The sequence below is a fragment of the Chlamydotis macqueenii genome, chromosome 2, assembly GCF_036417535.1.
Source record: "Chlamydotis macqueenii isolate bChlMac1 chromosome 2, bChlMac1.mat, whole genome shotgun sequence".
NCBI lineage: Eukaryota > Metazoa > Chordata > Aves > Otidiformes > Otididae > Chlamydotis > Chlamydotis macqueenii.
This window is the reverse complement of record NC_141557.1, coordinates 106,509,802-106,527,219: the sequence shown is the minus strand read 5'-3', so window position 1 is coordinate 106,527,219 and position 17,418 is coordinate 106,509,802.

Sequence of the window (17,418 nt, the reverse complement as noted above, 5' to 3'; positions counted from 1 at the left end):
GTCTTCTACCAGCTTTTTACCTGGTCTAAGTCGCATAGATCGGTGCCATGCAGAGGTATAAGAGCTGGCATTAAAAATCTGGCTCTAAAGCTAGAAAGGGTAGAAGTGCTTCAGTGAAGGGACACAGACTGTGTACAGCACTGCACTGATGAGGTCGTTATTCTACAGATGATGTCTGAGGCCAGCCTAGCATCTCCATAGCAGTGCTCTGTGCTGTGTAACATCCCTGCTCTTCTAGGTAGCAGGAAGAAGCTGGTGCTGCGTTGTGTTGTATGGCCAGCGTTAGTCTCATGGACAGAGTTACAGCTGTGATCTGACAACTCTCCATGGCTATAAATCTCCTCCAAGGGCCTTAGGGTCTTGCACAAGTACCTGGACAGTGGTCCAATGCCTAGTGGCTTCAGGCTCTCGGAAGCATGAGTTCAGGTCTTTTTAACATAACTTAGCTTTTTGTCTTAATATAGAATTTCCTTCCCTACCCTTGCTCTTAGGTCCTTGCAAGAATGTCTCAGTTTGTCAAAAAAGAGAATGGAACATACGGAACCAATTTATTATTTAGTTATTTTGATGCACAGATCACAACAGCCCATTTTACTATTTACTTCTTGATAGAAGGAAGGCAAAGATGTGTGGGTGGGTGGCAACAAAGACTGTGGGCTGATCAGCTTGGCAGACTGCAGTATGGTGCAGTGCTACTTCAAATCACCTTAGATGGGCTTGTTCACATACCCAGGTTTTAGCCATGGCAGTGTGAGACAGAGTGCCATCTACTTTTCTTCACAGGAAGGTGCAATGGAACATTGTTGACTGAGCTGGTGCAGGTGGAACATTGTGGCTGGACTGTGCTCACCTCCAAAGTGGTTGGGGAATTTTTATGCTGCACTGCCAAGTAAACACACATTATAGCATGCAGAATATCAGTAATAAGACTCAGTGAAATGGTAGCAGGAACACTCAGGTGAAAAAGATTGATTTAACTTGAGCCAAGATTTTACCTGTGTGGTCTGTTTGATTCCCAGTTAATAAGCCTCAATAAAAACAAGTGGCTCAACTGGCATAATGTTCAGTAGCCCAGCAAAGACTAATGTTTGATTGCATCTTGAACACAGGGTTACCCACACTCCATTTGCATATTAGCTTGTCCCTTCTGAAATAGAGTTGATGGAGCTTGGAGGATGCAGAGAATGATGCTGACAGACTTGGGATTTGCTCTGTGAAGAACTAAAAGGGCTTTAGTCTGCTCTGAGTTGTCAGTCTTATGGCCTTACACAAACAGATGAATGGAAGATCAATGGAAAGGAAAGAGGGACTAATTCATGATATTCAGCAGAGGCCTTGAACAAACACTGTGATACTGAAGTTGCCCTACTGCATTCACTCGTATTGAAAATTGTGTTTTCAAAAGATAAATATATGCAAGACTTCTGTGTCTGCCTGTATTACAAGCCATTTATTTCATTCATTTGTGTGAGAGACTGTGTCCAATGTTTGTCTCAACATTGTCGAAGCGTCTAACCACCACCTAAACAATGGTACATGAGTCAAACCATAGTGTCATAGTTCAGTCCCGATTGGGACCAGACTACGCAGTCTCTCTCTTGCTCCCCCCACCCTCCGAGAGAACAGGGGGAGATGATATAAGGAAAACGGCTCGAGGTTTGAGATAAGTACGGGGAGAAATCCTTGAAGTTACCATCACGGGCAAAACAGACTTGACTTGGGGAAAACTATTCATTTATTTCTAAAACTAGCAGGAGAATGAGACAGGGAACAAGATAACCTCTGCCCACCCCTCCCTCTTCCCGGGCTTAACATTATCTCTACTACCTTCCCCTCCCGCGAGTGGAGGGAGGAAGAGGGAATGGAGGTCGCGGTCAGTTCATCACACGTTGTTTCATGCCGCTGCTTCATGGTCGGGGGAAGAACTCCTCACATTCCTCCCCTGCTCTGTTGTGGGGTCCCTCCCACGGGCCACAGTCCTTTGTGAAACTGCTCTGGTGTGGGTCATCTATTCCACGCAGTGCAGTCCCTCCAGAACAGCTGTCCCAGCGGGCCCTCCACGGGCCACAGCCTCCTTCAGGCCTCCGTCTGCCCCAGTGTGGGGTCCTCCACGGGCTGCAGGTGGATCTCTGCCCCTCCGTGGACCTCGATGGACTGCAGGGGGACAACCTGCTCCACCATGGTTGTCACCACAGGCTGCAGGGGAATCTTGGCCAGGAGCTGCATTACTCCTCCCCCTCCTTCTTCACTGACCTTGGTATCTGCAGCTGTTCCTCACAACAGGCTGGCAGTCGCCTCTCAGGATCCTTTTTACATCTCATTCACTTCTGATCTCCTCTCCACTTCTTGCAGCCAGGCTGGGCTGAGTTGGGCCCAGTCGGCTGCCCGGCGGGAGGCCAGAAGGTGAGGCCTGCAAGGCCCACAAGGCTCGTGCCTCCCCCTCTCTGCCCCCACCTCAGCTTCTTCACATCTTCTCCTCCTTTTTTTTTTTCCTGTTTTCCCCTTCTTAAATATGTTATCGCAGAGGCATTATCACGGAACATTCTGCTACCAATTGGCTCGGCCTTGGCCAGCAGCAGGTCTGCCCTAGGCCCGGCAAAGTCCACTGAACAAAGGTGAGCAACTTCTAGCAGTTTCCTACAGAAGCTACCCTCTTAGGCCCCCCTCACTAAACTAAACCAGAATACATAGGACTGGAGTCTTCCTGTTTTCCTGCAAGATGATTCACTTGTCTTACAAGCCAGTCAAGCCACAGGACTGGAAGCTTCCTGTTTTTTCCTCCTATTTTCCCACAAACCTGAATGCAGAGCTGATTCTGCAAAATTTAGCCTTACCCCTACATATGCACCCAGACCTAGGCCAGAAAAGCAGAGGGGCCCAGAGACTGTATTGGGCATGTGTATCACCAGCAGGTGAGGGGTGCGGCCAAGTAAACCCGCTCTTGGAATATGTGATGTGAATAAGACGAACGATAAAAGGACAGAAACGTCCAACATCAGATGGAACGTTCCCCCACCGAGTCAACTGGACTGTCGGGACGCCGCAGCTCCATGGTGGTAGCTATTGCAACTGAAGCTCTTTTCCTTCTTTCCTTTCTTTCTCTCCTTTCTCTTGCATTTGCAAACTTCTTGTAGGGTTAATAAAGTTACCTGGCGCTTGACTCCCTTTTGCGTCTTAATTCTGTTCCCGAGAAATACGAACAAAACCACGCTCCAGTGTGTGAGAGGTTGGTCTAGCTGCCCCTAGCCTCCCAGACTCGTCTGAGGTCGGCTAGAAGGCAAGGGGGCCTTCCTCTCATCCGAAATTGGAGCATGACAATTTGCTAAATATTTTAAAGTAAGATTAAAGACTCTTTTTAAGATGGCTTTTTACTGAGCTGATGTATAAATCCTTTCAGGGTGTAAAGTGTCTTGATGTGGTTCCATGACAAGGGACTTTATAAATTATATTGAATTATACACAAACACAATACAGTTTGTAATAGAGAGGTAGCTTTGTCTCTTTACTCTGCTTATACTTCACGCTTCGTAGAAATGGAAATGTTTTATGCAAGCCAAGTTCAATTTCAGAATTAGGTATTTTGACACATTCTTTTAAGAACATAACGCTGTGCTTTTTATCATGTTGGTTTAAAACAATTGTCTCAAAGGTACTGGTGGAAGATTTTGACAATTAAAATTGATGTGAAAAGATTTATTTTGTGGAATGCATTCTTTCTTCTTATCTGCTACCACATCCATTCTTCTAGGATGGGATGACAACAGCAGTATGGCCAGTATGTCAATAATGCTGAGTTCTGTATTTACAAATTATATGCCCACTTTTGTGTATTCACAAAGTAACGGCATCTGATCTGATGAGACTTTCTCACTTGTTTCAGTTTTTTGGAAGGCATTAGGTTAGTTTTTCAAGCTTAATATCTCCACAGTCCTGAGAAAAATGGATCTTCATTTTTAGGTGGAAACCCCTCCCCAAAAGACAGACTTTACAATTAGCTCTGTCAATAATATTTTGTAAAACAAAATCAGACCCCAAAAGCTTTCCCTTTCCCCTTGTAACTAATAAAGATTCCTAACTGCTTTTCATTAGCACTAAGCTTTCTCCTGGGGTCAGCGTTCATCAGCTTTATTACTTCTGCAATGTCCCAATTTGCTGTCACACTCTGCTGTGGAAATGCATTTTAGTGCTACCTGTAAGTAGCACTGGGAAAGTGAATGAATGTATTTTACGGCTGACGACACTGTTAAAATGTCTTTTCCTATTTTTTTACTGGTAATGCAAAGGAGAGGGGAAAAAAAGGAGCCTTTTTAGTTTACAGATCAAAACCTGAGAATCTTAAAATCACCATGTTACAGCAGTACTACAAATTCCCATTTCTCTCCTTCTTCGCCAAAGTAAAAAGCTTGTATCATGTACTTAAGCAATGGCTCCTAAGGTTACAAATCTAAATACAGAAAATAGTTGCTGTTTGGCCTATTTTTAAGGCAATAAACAGCCAGAAGGTCTATCAAAGTTAATGAAAAAAACTGCCAGACTCTCAGCATTTTTGAAAAGCAAGATGTTTATATTTAGGTATCTTACTTTTTATATCCAAATGGGAAATTTTTGCATTTAATTTCTTGGCGAAAGGGGGAAGAGGTATTAAAACATGAATTGCAGATACTAGCATTTCTGAGGGAAAATTGTTCTTTTCAAAATCTTCCTTTATATTATTTGCCCTATGCAAGCCATACAACACTTTTATTGCTCCGTTATAAAAGTAACCCAAAACCAACTCTCAGCAAACAAAAGCATTTCACCATCCCTGAACAATAAGCGTGATGTGCCATATGCATCAGCATCTGGTCATTTCTGCACTTAAATGTCTTCAGTCAAAACACACCAATTTACAGTGACTGAGGGTCTTTGCTTTGCAGTCTATGTTCTGACTCCTCAGCTCCTCAGTCAGTTCCGTAGAGACATGTCACAGCACCATGAACAGTCAGTCTTTTCTGCGTACAGCTTCTCTCCCTCAGTTTATATGCATGCAAATCACATGTGTTTAGGTTTTTCTTTTGCATATGAGTGGAAAAGGGATAAAGGCATGCTGAAATTTCAGAAGATGTTGAATGGTTGTCCTGCAACTACAGGACTTCTTAATCTTATACTTGAGATTGTAAGTTGCTGTGATGATTCTCTATGACGAATCTACCATTTTTATTTGTTGAGACATGGTAATAATTCTAAGTAGCACTTGGTTATTCTTAGTCTTTCTTTGTCTCATTTGTTTAGTCTAAAATTAAGAACTAGTACTGATAGCAAGCAAAAACTTTGCAGCTGGTCTATTTAGCTTTGGATGGCACAACTTGAGTGTAGAAAAAGAAAAAGACATATATACTCTTTAGGAATATTGAATAATTTGCCACTTGTTCACAAGACTGAAGAGCATGTCAATGATTGATTCTGCTAAGCCATAAGTGGGAAATGTTTTCCTGGCTTACGGAAAATGGAGCTTTATTTTACATTCAGATCTTGAAGCTTTGGACAGTCAGTTTAAAGCAATATTCTTCTTTCAGATCCTATCAAGCAGATCTTTGATAGTCTGTTCTGTATATCTTTCATGCTCAGAGATCTGTGCACATAAGGTGAGCAGGGTAATGGAGTTAAGATCAGCCATGTTGATCTGGAAGAAAAATGTTGTCTTTAACAAATGCTCTAGTCTGTTTCCTTTTCTTCAAGGAAACAACATACATTTAGAAGGCTTGACTTTTTCTCCAAGATGATGTATTTTCCTGAAGCCTTGTATAGATTGAGTTCGTGTTTACGTAATTTAAAATGCAATAATAACAGAAACAGAAGCAAAAATAATTAGCATGCACTGATTATGCATAGTCAATAATGAACTTTAAGCACTTTGTGAACAAATGGGAGGTAAATGTCACACAGCACTTAGTAGCAGAATGAAACAATACGGTAAGAAAAACAACTAGAAGTAAATAGAAGCAATAGAGGACATGAGGTTACAATTTAAATAATTGATTAGGGGATTCAAGATGTTCCAATTTAACATATAGAGAACTAGGTTTAGTTGAATCTCTCTTTCACAGGAAGGCAGTGAACTTAAAATGATCCCGGTGTCTTGCATTAGTAGCCTTAATGAAACTTTAAACAAAATAGCTTTTAAAGAAGTAGTTAGGAGAATGACAAATAATTTTAATGAGAATTTGCAAAATTATATACTGAAGATCAACTGTGATAAAATAAGACAGTCATAGACAAATCCAGTCATACAGTATCACATGAGAAAGGGGATGCAAATCCTGACAGACCAGAGAGCCCCCTGGGAGATCTCACATTTTACAAAACCTGATGGTTATGGAAGAGTGAGAAAACATACACGAAGACTGTTGTCTATAAAGTGATCTCTGCTCTCCGATTGTAAGGATCACAGGATTCTGCCTTAGGAGAGTTGCAGTAGTATTGTAGGCTGATATGAGACAGAGTGTATGCAACAATTTTTTTAAAGTTTAAAAGAGGGCATTTAGTCAATCTCTGCCCATATATAGGAACAAGTGTACTGGACTAGTGATTTAACTAATTTGTTCTTAAATCCTGAGCAGGAAGACTCTGCTGCCTCCTTACCTAAGGAAAAAAGAAACTTGTTACATACAATTACTGTTTTATTTTAATTTTTCTTCATATATTAAAAACTGTACACAAATAGATTTCTATTAGTTTTTGAAATGGTAGCTGAGTAATAGGTCATCAACAATATATTACCAGTAATTTACAGAAAGTATTTGTTTCTGAGATTCAAAGCGTCCTGAGTTGTGTCAAGCTGAATAATTTCTTATTCAGCTTGACACAAGGAACATGATCCACTTCTTGTATAAGTGTCATAAATGTTATTAGTTATTCTGTGTGATCCCACTTGTACACACAAAACTGATTAAGTCTCCAGTGAAATAGTTTCAGTATTGTCCTCATTTTAATTGAATTTTGATATAAGTTGTTTAATGGAGAGTGGTTTATGGGCAACAAGTATGGAATCATTCTTAAGACTCATATTGAAAGTATACTGAAGTGGAAAGACAATGGCATTTTGAAGTTGCAATCAAAGGAGGTTTCATTTTTGAGGGCATGGAGGAAAAATACTCAAGAAACTATTTTGTAAATTCATCATATTAACATTGGTAAGTGCATACTGTGATCAGCTGATATTAAGGAAAGCTTCTAGGAGTGATCAGTGAAAGATGTGAAAGGTAGGAAAGAGAGAAAACTATGGAAATGCATTCTGTTTTGTCTATTGGTGCATTATTAAAAATTTTAAAGTTTGATCAAATGTGTCCCTACTCTGAGTGGAGAATTGGACCAGAAAACCTCCAGATGCCCCTTAATTAACCTATGATTATAGGCTATGGGACATAGGCTATAGGTTGTTCCATTCTTCCCTTCACCTATTGGGCCATTGCATTTCTAGGGTGGAGTTCCTGTAAGACCATGGGAACTATTCCTGTAATTAATCCAAGAGGAGGAGGAATTACTGTTCAAATTGTTTCTCTTGAAAGTTAATGATGGTTTATCACCTATCTTGGAAAAAAAAAATTATTTTCCCCTAGTATTCCAGGAGAATTTATAGGAGAGGTGGAATGGAGGAATTTTGATAAGAAAATATAACTTTAGGTAGACACATATCAAGAAAAAAAAGAGTTCTATTACTGTGACATAGAGGGCAAAAAAAATTTCCTGAGTTATTATCTCATACAAATATTTTTTTTTTGAGGAGAGCTGTCATTTGTGAAAGGAACTCTGTAATTCTAATTCTCACATGCTATTCTTGCATAAAATCTCAGTGTTTTTATGACAAAATTTGATTTGAAGACTTACCTGTAGCCAGTGATGCATTTCATAGATACACTAGCAGTATCAAAAAGGAATTTTAGGCAACAGTAATTGGCAAAAGTAGCTAATGTGTTGTAAGGAGAAATCTGTTTTCATTGTACCTAGTTATGGTATCTATACCTTCAAAGCAAAAGCGTTGAATAGAAAGATGATTCATTTCAGCAAAGCTTACTGGTTTTTAAACTGTCCAGAGATGTATGGTTTGGTTGAAGTTAAAGATGAAGTAGAAACATTTGTTTTAAAGTTCTTCAAGTAAAAAATCCCTGCGGGTTTATTAAAACTGACCTTAAGAAGTACAGATACTTGAAGACTGCCATTCCAACTTCAGTTCTCTAATATTGTTTTTCAAGTTGCAGGAAGTTAATATATAAATAGGTGCTGTCTGCAACAGGAATAAAAGAGGAAAGGAAATATGTTTCTGAGTACCATAGTAGCCTTTTACCTTATATGCATTTTTATAGGCTTCTTACTAAAGAAAGTGTTGGTAACTTTGTCACCTTTATTTTTTGTGGCACTCAAATCTTGGCTCTCAATCTGTCCCATTTCATAGTTCAAAGACAGCTCAACAAAAAAAAAGAAGGCTATACAATTATACATATATTTATGCAAATCTCATTATTATGAAATTTAGTTATTACAGAAATACTCAGACATACTAATCAGTTTATTAAACTAAACTAAATAAATATATGTACAATATGTTCTTACCTCAGTAAAAATATTGTTTCTATGGCTTATATGTCTTTTTAGAGTACAAGAGGAAAAAAAATCAGAAAAATAGTCAATGGTATCCAGAGAGGGCAACAGTAATTTCCACTGATTTTGAGAAAGAGGATGGTGGAAATTGAGAAAGTTGCATAAAGAAGGCTTTTATTTTGTTCTTATGGGTTTACTAAAAGCTCTCTTTTTTTTTGGCTTTCATCCTTTGGCATGTTGGTTATAAAATAGTATATCTATCCTAATGCTCAGGTGTTATATTTGTTACAACATAATGTCCTTTGAAGCACAACTTGGATAGTATGACTGTACAGAGGTATACCATTTGAAGGCTAATGACTGTATACAGACATTTTAATTGCTCAAATTTACAGTTCAGCTCTCCTTAAATTTCTTCTAGTATGGGAGAAATTTATGCAGAATCACAGCATCCCTATTTCATGCATATTGAAGCGCCAGTTCTTCTCAGTTGGTGAATTTGGTCTTGGTCATGGCAAGTGATGATTTTGTGTTCTGAAATTAGGATTTACTTAACTTCTAAATGTTTATAGGGTCTAAAACACCTATAGATACACCTGTGAATGAATGTTCTAAAAAATCCATGCACTGAAAACTTCCTCCCACTCCAAAAAAAAAAAACTCCAGCAAGGAGTACGAGTGTAAAGCTTATTTGAATTGCCAAGACTGTGAAAGGATTTCTCTGTTTCTTATTTTACTTCAATATACAACACTTGGCTCAATGAGTCACCCGAGGGTCAGTTCTTAATATTCTGTATTGTAGGTACCGTTTATGTTTAAGAAAAAATATCATCTGCTGACTGCTGCTCTTCCACTAAGGATCATCCTCAAAAACTTTTCATTATGAGAAGGTATCTAAATAATGTTAATTCTGTATTTGCACTAATCTCTAAAGAGCACTGCTAATGCAGAGACATCATTGTTTTGTTATCTAAAGCAACTGTTAAGCTCTTAAAGGTGACCATTATAGATTGCACACCAAAATGTTTTCAGTTCCTATTTATGTCCTTGTTCTCAGCGAAGATGTTTTCAGAAAACTAATCAATATTAGGCCCTCTAGTCCCCACCTTTTAATTATCTAATTAGGCTCAGAAATGTAACACAAATCACCAGGCTTTTTTTTTCTTTCTTTTCACATTTACTTATTTGAGCTCTTGTCCCTAAGTAAGGTTATCTTGCTCCCTAAATTTTAATTTATTAAGTGTTTCACCTGAAAGCAATCACCCTTGTAGTCAATTCCCAGAATAAATCTGCCTTTTCAATTCAGACAGCCTATAAATGAAGAAATACACCAGGGAAACAGAATTATGTTCTGTTCCAGAAGGTAGTGTTTTACTCAGACAGTATTCCAGCATCAGTCAACCTGTTCTGTGTTATGAATAAGATTGCTTTTGAACTGGGCTATGGACAACACAATTATCATACATTTCTCCAGCTCAGTTCTAAGTTTCTTATGCTTCAGATCTTCTTTATTAATCCTTTTTCCTATACTAATTGACCTTTACATGGGCTACTTGAGACTTACAAGTCCTTTGACTGATGGCAGTACTGACCTTCAAATTTTCCTGAAGCATGTATTTACATGAGAGTTGTGGTTTTAGTGCTGTTTGAAAAAGCACATTTTACAATTCTGCGAAGATGAACTCTTAATAAATTATTCCTACTGAGACTTTAAGGTTCTGTCTTGCTTTTGAATGACTTCTTAATGTTTTAAGATAAAATTGATACACAGGGCAAATTGTATAATAACAAAACAATCCAAGGAATTCATTTTCATAACATAATACCCATGAAAAATTGGCATTTACATGTTAGATGCAGGACTGCAATTATGTCTGATTTACTAATCAATTTGCATTTAAGCTTTTTTTTTTCTTTATGCATGGATTGAGAAACAACAGGCAAACAACTTAGTACAAACACAGAAGTACATATTTGAAGAACAGACAATACCCAAAATAGAGAGAAATTTCTAGTATTTCCAGCATTCCCATTCAAGGGCCCAGAAGATTCCTTACTTAAAGGAGGACATTTACAACTCTTCATTCTCCAGTATAGAAGGCAAATTTGAACCACTAAAACAGAAGATATCAGTCTATGTATTGAAGCCAATTGATATCTGCAGCAGTGACGATGCTAAGGCCTACGTTCTGCTTTATGCCAAGTGACTTCAACATCCCTCGTCACTAGCACATGCTAAGTTGCTGCTATTTCTGTTTTGCATATACAACAAACAAGAAGGTATATATTACTATGTGGCATGATGTTAGGATGACACTTAAAGTCTCAGTTTTTCTAGGGAGACAAACTCCTACAATCAAGGACACTGTCTTATATCAACACTGCAGATTTTGACTATTACTTGCTGTCATCTTCATGAAATGATAGGAGCTCTAAGTACTCATTTATTTTGCCTTATTTATCACTATTATACTTCATGTATTCAGTAATACAGAAAAATTTTCAAAATAAAATAGATGTCAACAAGTATTTTTGTAACATTTGGTATTTGTTACCTACAATGAAAAGTAGTATGAAATAGAACAATAAATATTTAATTGCTTTCGAAGGTAACTGATTTTGTGAGGTAGATTGATTTTTTTTCCCTTTGGGTGAGTTGAGATCAGTTTTCCAGAGAAAAGTGAACTAATTAAACTCATTAACTTGACTTTTCTGTCACTCTTACCAAAGTAAATCTGGAATCAACGGAAGTACTATTTCAATTGAACGGAAAGATCAAAACCAACAGTTCGTTTGAGATTTTTTCTTCTTCTTTTGCAACAGTTCCTGAATATCTTGCTTATGCAGCTCACACCAAACAGCTTTGCCTCTGGGGTGGTTAGAGGATGAACTCCAGAAGTCTCCAGCTATTCCTATGGATTTGGCCAAAATCACTTGTATGTGTGCATGTGTCTTTCTCTCTTTCATGTTTGCTTACTTACACATACCTCTGCCCTGCCCAGAAGCATGAAAAGCCACCTAAACCCTTGAAAAAGAAATAAAATAGACAATTACAAATGCCTTCTATACATTAACTTGGTTGGATGTTTTCCTCAAGTGCCCTTTGTGAGTAACACATACTGTTCCTGCAGAGGTGTGCAGAGAAGGGGAGAGGATGGTACGCATGCCTTATGTGAAGGGGGCTGCCATCAGAGTTTTGGTCTCCTCTGAGTTCAGTCAAAAGATAAGATTGCCCAGTTCTGCTGCTGCTGCTTCTAGAAACAGTGATGTAGAAGTTCAGATATATCTCTTTAACCAATTATGAGTCACCCAGAAATTCTTCCCATATTTTTATTTTAGAAGCCAGGCAAAGCTGTTATATGTGGTATGATATATGAGTAGATATTGACAATAAATAGCCAGGGTGATGTGGAACCTCTGTGTGCCACATATTTCCTTTACAGTGCTGCTTTGTAATGGTAAATGCAACTGAGACAATGCCACCGAGGTCATGCACAAGAATTTGACATTGAAAGATTGCAAAACGTGACTTAAGCCTGTCAGAGCATGAATGATGCTGCTGCAATGAAATTCACAGTAGAGATGTGCTACCCTGTAAGAAGATACTGCTGTACTGAAATTTCTGAGCTTTGGTTTTCAAGGCATGTACTATGGTTTAAAACCTTGCTATTACCTAATATGGAGCACCACAATCCTTTAACCTACACAACAGAGTGATTTGGCATGATGACTGCAAGCCTGAGCTTCTACAGACCTCAATCGTCTGTCTTGCAGTCATGATTTAGCTAATGCTGAACAGCAACAATATTTGTGTGGCAGGTGTTCACCAGCAAGCACTAACTGAATCCTAGATAATTACTATTTTACAATGGATTTTGAGGATTGCAAATCTGTTATATTGCAATGAAAGTAAGGCTTTTACAAGTGTTTCCAAGGGGAAAAAAAATCCTCAAACACACAGCTCAAGTTGGATCACCCAGAATAGCTAATAGCATTTATGACACTCTTAGAAAATTTGGATCAGGGTCCATTTTGAGTTGCATCTGTGCTCTGAATAGGTAAACCATGCATGGTGTTTAACTGCCAGTCTCTGAATCTTTATTTGTTAATTGATTAAACTAATACACATATGATAAAAAAAATTTGGAAATTCTCATGATAGATGAATGTCTATATAAAAATACATTTCTGCAATGTATGAGTGTGAAAAATATGATTCATTGTGTCAAAAGGTTCCATACTGAAACCGACATGTTGCCCCCCAGATCTGAAAAGATATTTTATCACTCAGTAGACCAATGAATTGTCAAGTCAAGTACAGGAGATAATATTTCCTCTGCCAAAAGGATATTAACATTTTTGTTAATGGAGAGGGCAGCGAACTGTCTAAGAGAAGGAAAATAAAAAGTGCTTCCTGAATAAGGTCTGGATCAATAATATTTGTAAGGTGGGTGTTGGGAAATATGACAGAGTCTCCAAGAGACCCCCAAAAGGGAGCAAGTATAAAAAGCTGTTAATGCTTTTTTTTTTTTTTTTTTTCAAGGAAGACAGACTGACAATATACAGCATTCAGAGGGTTTTGAACATTTAGCTCAGATAAGCATCTATAACTTGCCAGTTGTCTAAGAAGGGAAGACAGACTTGTATCTTAGATTAAATTGATTTTCTTTCTTTTCTGTTATTTATGTCTTTATGAATTTTTCAACCCTGTCGTCCACCCAGGATTTTATAAATAAATAAGCATATTTCCTTTTACTTTATGCCTATTTGGCAGTAAAATCATAATAATAGGCTAAGACCCAGAGAAGTGGAGATAGTTTTAACTGGACATTTTGGGCAGAGGTGAATGCTGAGGTTCAATGATCTGGGATTTTCAGAGGAAAAGAGAGTATAACTCTGTATCTGCACAGGTATGTGAGAACCAGCATTGCAGTGTTCTGAGGAGCCTTGACCTAAGATAGCATGCTCAAAGTTCATTTGCCAAGCTAAATAGCCATTTCTAAGGTTAAGTCTAGCCTCTGTCCTGACAGCATAGAGTAGCAGACTGGGAAGACTTTCCTGAATGAACAGTTGGCATCTGGTTTGGGCAGGAGTAAGTAAACAGGGATTATTCCTACTTTGTAAACTTGGGAAAAAAGGAGTGTACTGGAGGTATATCTAGAAGTAAAAAGGAGGTATATGCCAGCATTATTTAACATTAGGAGGAATCCAGACTGTGCCAGAGCTGTAGAGTTGCTGTAAGTCTGAAGGCCCTTTTTATCATGAGGCACTACCAAGGACTGTTTAATCTCTCGCAACTATTCCTAAGTGAAAAAACGTGGCTTAAAATGCTAGCCTCATTTGTCCTGAGCTGTGGTATACATCTCAGATATTTTTCATGTCATCGTGAGACTCACAGAGAGCTTGGACCTGCTACAGGAAATGTATTTGATAGTCAGAACCAGGAAAGATGCGAAGTCTGAATTTCCTTTAAATGATGCAATATATTCCCATGGGACTGAAGGTACTGAGAGCAAGTATTTCTAACCCACTATTCAGTTATACCCATTGACAGCACTGAAGATTTTACAAACCTGTGAATCTCCTTACTTTAACATGCCTGACATATATTCAATATTAGAAAAATTATTAGAGGCATATCAGACGTCTAGAGAGGAAAGCAGAACTCTGAGGTCAGAACATCTTCCCCTTTGCTTTTGTTTTTAATATTGTTTTCAGGGTTGGGTTTTCCCTTAATAACAGTGCAAGGCTTCTGTTTTACTGAATTCTTTCAGAGCTGTCTTTTCCAATTCATGAGTTGTCCTTTTCTCCTCCATTCCCATCTCCTTCCCCAGAAACTGCCATGTCTGTAGTAAGAGCAAAGTGGATGGTCTTTGTAGGGTACCGGGGTGGGCTGGGGAGGCAGAACAGGGAATCCTCTTGAAATCTGAGGGTAACTTCAGTCTGCTTCAGAAGGAAAACATTTCTTCTCTTCTCCTAGATAGGATGAAAGGAAAACGTTACTATAGTTTCAGCCCCTGAGCATGTCATTTGCTTAATTTCTTTCCTTTACTGATTTTCAGTGTAATATAATTTATTATAAGATACCATCTTACCCCCTGAAGTCACTGTATTATGGTGTCAAGTGAAAAGATTCCCATGTACTCCTTTTGGGATTCAACACTGCTTAAAATGGTGCAAACATCTAAGATGTCGTATTACTATGAAATTTTAACCCTTACACTTGTAACTACTATAGCTTTGGCACTGTCTTTCTTATCTTGATTGCACAGCTTAACATTAGAACCAATTTTTTTTTATTCTTGTTCAACCTAAATAAGATGTCTTTGAACACCACAGGAGCAACATTTGATATACATATATGTACTATCCTGGATTAAAATGTTTATACAGGTATGATGCACTGCAGCAAACAGACTAGCTTTCCACTTAGCTCCTGATCTCTTTGTTTTATTGTCAATGCTAGTATTAAATATAGAGGTTGTATTACCTCAACACTTAGCATCCTGGTCAAACACAAAAGGATTGCACAGTGTTAGGTGTTGGGCAGACAGCACAAAGCCAAACTCCTGCCTCACTTCCTCCTGCCTCCAAGAATAAACTTGTGTTATCTCCCTCTATCCTAATTCCTCTTAGTAGCTTTAAGGATTTATTGCATTAAATATTTGAGAACTTCTGGCTCTGAGATACTTGTGGAGTGAACATTGTGATGGCTCCAGCTTATAAACTTCCACATCAGTCTAAACCACTAATCCATTTACTCCAGTATTCCACCTTTGACTATACCTGTCTCAACTAGTTCCAGGTGTTTCCAGTGGTGACCAACAGATAATTATGGAGCAATGGAGTCACATGAAATAATGTTCTCAGTACCATCAGTAATTTAAAAATTAGCTTATAGATTGAGCAGAAAGATTTCTATTGTCCCTAAATCACTTAAACTAGAAGATCTTTTCTTGGCCAAAATACTGAATTTGACTTTGAATACCTTGTTTTCAAAACACATAGTTATGGACCATAACAAATACAGATGTTCATGTATGTAACACCTTTGACATAAAGTTTTCAGTTCTGAATAATTCTTTTTCTTCTAGAATATTATGTAGTTTGTCTGATTTTTCTCTGCATGCCTTGGAGATAATTGTTTGCATTTGCAACATGTGCGGGCATAACATCTGCCTCAGACTGAGTTGCTGTGTTCACTACTCAATGAAGCAATGAAGCATTTGAAATACAGGAACATCCCTCAGACATCGTTGCTAGTTAATGATTCCTCGTGCTCTGAACGTTGCACCTCCTGCATCCCATGTCTATTAATCTTAAAATGACACACCTTATGTTATCAGTAGTCTCACGAAGAAATAAACCCAACAAAACCAACAAAAAACTGAGAGGAATCTTTCAAGGAACCATGTGTGCAAATAATAACGTATCATCTTGATCATTCAAAAAAGAAAAAAAAAGTTGAGAATATTGTTTTCCCTGTGTTCCTCTGTAAACAACAGACATTTAACTTGGAGCTAGTCATGGTTAATCAGCCTTCATACACAGAATTTAAAATTATCAAAGGTCCTGCTGCTCTCTTCTGACTTAATTTTTTTTCCTTTTTTTTTCCCAAATCCATTCTGATGTCTGGATATGTGGTAAGCATTAGGTTAGTAGGCTGAACAACTGAGCAGATGTGAATAAAAATCCGTGATAAATGCAGTGTGCAGGAGGCATGGAACAAATGCTACAAGGTATCCTAGCAAATTTAGACCCAATTAAGAAAGAATTTGCAATCTGGTCAAAATAAGGGTGCAAATCAAAGAGTAACTTGCCCTTTTGCAAAGGATCAATACATTCTTAAAAGGGTGTTGGAGAACATTTTAAGACCAAGATATTTCAATCCAAATTTTTAACAATATATTTGGGCTTGCTTTGGCATTTACTTAGTACTCTAGCTGAAACATTAGCGCTCCTAACTGATGTATGCTTTCTACAGTCAAGGCTCTTAAATAACAAGATATGTTTTAATGATTAAGCTCTTTGTGTGAAACACTGTATGGTAGTCTCAAAAAGGAAAAGTGGGTAGATTTGCAGTAACCTATATAGAACGGCATGGGAGTTACACTGTAGAGCTTCCCAATAGAGTTTGACTAGCTTCTCTTTCTTAGATCCTGAGTGCGAACTAAATACAGTGCTTTGCATTAAATACCACTTTAGCAAAAAAAATCGTCTTGAAGGCTGCCATCAAGGAAAAAGGAAGAAAGAGAAGGCAGCAGGGAAACTCTGGTACAGTGAACTATCATCTCAGTACAAACGACTCCGAGAGAGAAGAGTCAGAGTCTCACTGCTTTTTGAATGTTGCAGAAGTCTATTACAATATTTACTTTGAATTACAATTTTTTTTTCTCAGAATAATACACAAAGCTTTAGCCCAGCACATTGTGTAGTAATACTAAACCTTAAAAAGAGATTAAATAATGTAAAAATTGAAAGATCAGGATTTTTAAAACCCACTTATCTGTATCAAAGAGGATCATAATGAATTCTGAGTGGTAAGACTCAGAAAGTTCTTACCAAGCTAAAACCTGAATTATATTGTTTAATAGAAATAACAATTTTAATTAAAATTTTTTTAAGGTTGTGTAATATAAAATAACTTAGTGTTTGTGTGTCAAAGTACTAAAGAATATGAAGTGGTACTAAGCATTAGGTATTCTTGTCAAGTGTTTGTAAGTCTCTCCACCCTCTATCTTGAGGTTTTTGAACTGGCTTAAAAATGTTTTTTTTCTTTGTAGTTGTTTGCAACTAAGCTGTGTCTAAAAAAACATCAGGGTGGAAAAAGAATATTAAAAG